The following is a 4,458-nucleotide window of genomic DNA, read 5'->3' on the forward strand; positions in this document are numbered from 1 at the left end:
GACTGTTAACGCGGTTATATGACTCCATTTTGCGCGTTACACGAAACATCATCCCGCGTTACAAAGAGCCCGTAATGACGCGTCATGTATATGCGATCGTGCGGCGCGGTAAAAGCGTGAAAATAATAGGCAACGTTGTCCGCCCGGCCACGCGTACGTTGGTTTTCGGCCGCTGGACGGTTCGCGGACCCTCTTTGGTGAAGCGTACAAATCGCAAAAATGTTTCCCGTAATCCGCGCGCGCAACCCGCCCTGCGGCGCGATGCGGCTAAAATAAACAGCGCTGAAATCGCGTACAGCAATCTGCGAGAGAGGAGAGAGTGCGTACAGTGCGTGTACACGCGCGCGCGCGCGCGGGTCAGAGGGAGACATACCGCGAATTATCCATCCAGCCTCCCTGCCTGCCTGCCTGTCTGCCCTCCACGTTGTTGAATGGCCAATTCTCTACTTGGAAATTAAGCTATGGCCTAAACTAACCCAACGTACCGTCGCTGGGGTGCACGACGACCGGTGCATCGTCCATCGGACGAGTATTTGCACGCCCGGTTTAACGCTTCCTACCGCTCCCTCGCCTCTGCCTCGCCCCCTCCCCCCCCTTCCCATCCGACTCTGCCTGTTCTACGACGTGTAACGAAACACCATCGAAATACATGCATCGATCGATTTATATTGACTTATTTAAATTGGTTACTGTTCTTCGTCATTACGCTGGATTGCGCTAAAATTTTTTACATCAAAGAGTTCGATGATCAGCTATCAAATATTTGCTGAAATAATGACAAAAAAAAATGAAATGTTGGTTAATATATCAGTAATATATTTATTTTTCTAGATATTTTTGATTATATTAACCAAATACTTAATTGACATTAGGCCTGTTCTTTCGTTAAAAGGAACATGTCTATGTTTTATTTCATTAAACATTTAGTAGGTATTACAAAATTTTTTATTTTTTTAGTGTCTCCCGCTCTCTTTCGCCAAGCTTCAAACTAGGATGGTACAGTTTTGAACATGATACAATTCTGAATAGGATCTAAATCCAATTTCGAGGTTCAAGTTTCGTAACCCTAATCTCATTGTCAGGAGGGTACTAAAGAGTACACACACCGCCAAACGCATGCAAACAGAACAAAAATCAAACTTGACCCTCGAAAGGTGGATTCAAATATTTTGTTCAGAATTGTATTGATTGAGATTGTGTCACCTTACCCTGTTATATTTATGAGATGTCAATGAAGAAACAATAGTAAGTAATAAAGTCCAATCCTTTGAGTTAAATAACATTTTGCTGTTCTTCAACTTCTATATATATCAAAATGTCGTTCCATTCCTGTGGTTAGTTTCAAAGTAAACATCGTCCATATTAACGTATGCACTTATAACGAATTCTGTTGCACTATTGCGCACTGGTGCATATTAAAACCGTTGTATACTGATTTAAACTAACAATAAAAGTGAAATGCAAATATTTCGAATTATAAAATACATTTTACTTAACAGCACAATAAAATGTATTAAGTATTTCACGGTATGACCTGTTTCTGCAATATATTTATATTAAACACACATCTTTAAAGCAATTTATATACGATAGCTTTAATATGCACCAGTGCGCATCGAGTGCATCCAATCGAATTCATTATTAGTACATAATAAACTAAATTTGAATAAAATTTTACATATTTTCTTGAGTAAAATTGTTTAACTTTATTGTTTTAAGTTGTTTAGTCAAATTAATAACATTATACATTGGCTACAAGCAATGGCGAGTGGCGATCTATAGAAATTATTAAAAGTAATTCAAATTTGGTATAATTTCACGTTAATTATGAATTTCACAGTAGATTTAATTACACTAGTTTAGTCACAAAGAACAGATCATATTTTCGCATGATAAACGCAAACATATGTAATGAGGACAATCATCTATCGATTTGTTGACAAAAAAATCGATCGATTCATGTTGATTAAGCATTAACCCTAAAGTGCTGTTGTTATTAAATGATATAGTAAGTTAATACGATATCCGTACGTAAACTTTATGTATAAGAAATTGTATAAGACCACTCTTTATTAATATCTATTAATATAGCACAAATTTCTCATATATTTCACATTTTTAATAAAATTTATAATTTAGACTTCTATAAACACAAATAATCCACTTATTAACTTGGAAAGAAAACATTATAAGTACACTATTGAATTTAATTGAGTTCAATTGCGTGCGTCTCCTCGTAATAAAATACATAACAATACAAAATAATAACCTTAATAATAACACACAAAACTGACATCTGCACTTATCACGCTCTCTGTTCTAATACTGCAGAGGGTCCAGAGTGCTACATAAAAAACGGTTAGAATTTTTAAAAGCTTGTCTCCGCGGAGGCTTATCCTAGCTTTTAGCATGGTAGATTGGTTTCCTACTTGTATATAATCACTAAAGGCACAGCTTAGCGCTTAATGACTTCGCTAACTTGTATATAAAACTTACGTATCGATAAAGCATACCAGAGTTAAAGCAATCGACTGTCACGTCTCGCTTCGCGAAAACGAATTTAGAAATTTAGAAATTTTTCTTCAAATGTAGAGAGCCGTTTGCTTCCTCTTTTGCAAAAGCTCTCAATTTTTTCAAGCCGCAATTTTTTTAATCGCTCGATAAAGAGCTTTTCGCGTTATTGTAGTTTCGAAACGACAGATGACAATAAATCCCGCGATGACAATAAAATCCTGCGATGGAATAAGCGAGCAGCAATTTGGATTCCCATCGTCGCACTCTCTAATTCATTACTTACCGTAGCTATCGTAAGAAAAAATTCGTGCACGGACGCGCCGTCCCCATTTCGTTTTCCGCGGATGTCTCTCAGCATCGGGATATGCCCGACGAACACGCGTCACGTTTGACACGTCGCGACGTTTGCAATAATGCGTCGCGCGTAATGCACCGTGCGGCCGCCGTGGCCGCCGCTACGGTCCATTGAAAATTGCATCGTAATCAATGCGTCGTAGATCCCGGAACGTGACGTTGCGCTCAGCCGGTGGCTTTGCACCCGATATACATATAACGCGCGAGCGCGCTTTCTTTTTGTTCTCTCCGTCCCTCTCGCGCCACGCTGCACCGCGCGGCATCTCTGGCTTTTTTTTTTTTCCTCTCGCTCTCTTTGTCGCCGGTTCGAAACACGCCTCGAAGATTAGGATAAATGCTCCTGGAGCAGCGACGGGGCGAGCAGTTTACGCGCCTAATAAATCGAACGATAAATTGATCGCTTCCACCGTCGTAAGGCTCCTCTCACACGCGCGCCACGCCGACGAAATGAGAATGCATCGGTTTCTGCGAGTCTCCGCGAGATATACCGCACGGTTAATAATAGATTTGTCCAAGTTGCTCGGGACATGATATAAAGAAAGGTGTAACATTGGATATAATGGCAGTGACAATGACTGGAAACAATCAATCAAATGGCCTCGAATTCACTCTTTTACTGCGCATCCACGGGAATGTTACACCTTCCCTTTTATGTCAGCTTGAAATGCGAACCATGGGCGTAGCCGAGAGGGGTAGGGGAGTCATACCCCCCCCTCCCTCCCTCCCCCTCGAATCTTAAAGATATCTTTTATCTATTCAGTTCATGACTCACGAGAATTGTTATGATATACGAGTTCTATTACCACTTTTACTGATAATTTTCATCATTTTGATTTCGCACTTTCTTTCGCCCGTCTATCATTTTACTTGTTCTGTTATTCTTTTTCCTCTTTCGGGGACAGGTAACATTTATTTAAAGAAGAGGAACTTAAATAATTACAAAGAAATTATACATTTACGACTATTCTTAATAAGTATTCGCAAGAAATTAATTTTGGAAAAGAAGGAAGGTGAAGATTATAGAAAGATTTTCTGAGAATCTAAGACGACTAGTGTTATAAATTTAAAGCTTTCCAGTTGGAAGAATCAATTTACAATTTTAAGGGAAAAATGAAGTAAATAAAATATGTGTGATTTTGTGATAGAAAATGGCTACGCCCTTGTTGAAATTTTTAAAAATTTTTACACTTAAAACGATTTGATAAGTCAGTGACTTTTTTACTCCTTTCTTTTTTTTAACCAAAATTCGATTTATTTTTGAATAGTCTTCTTTTAAAAAGTCACTGACTTATCAAATTGCACTATTTGGGTTGAAGAAAGAGAGCGAAGATGCTGAGTGCAAAAATTGCAAGTAACGCGAACAGTACCTAGCGAGTACTTCTAGCGCTGCTCCTCTCGAGAGAGGGGAAAATTTGAATAGCACCGACGAGCAAATATTTTTCTACTCGAACAAACGTTTCTCGAACAGGAGAAACGCGATAAGGAACTATTAAATTGTACAGGCAACGTTCATATAGAAGCAACAGAAATAAAAAACAATTGTTTTTTTTTTTCAACAGGAACGGAAGCAACAGCACTCCACAACGTGTG

The 4,458-nt window shown here is 38.8% G+C and overlaps 1 protein-coding gene across 1 annotated transcript in view; it reads left to right on the forward strand.

Annotated features, from left to right (window-relative positions):
• LOC108746729 (protein groucho-like) overlaps positions 1-4,458 on the forward strand; it is a 78,549-nt gene that overhangs the window by 6,031 nt on the left and 68,060 nt on the right.

This window comes from Trachymyrmex septentrionalis, unplaced genomic scaffold (assembly GCF_001594115.1).
Source record: "Trachymyrmex septentrionalis isolate Tsep2-gDNA-1 unplaced genomic scaffold, Tsep1.0 scaffold19, whole genome shotgun sequence".
Lineage (NCBI taxonomy): Eukaryota > Metazoa > Arthropoda > Insecta > Hymenoptera > Formicidae > Trachymyrmex > Trachymyrmex septentrionalis.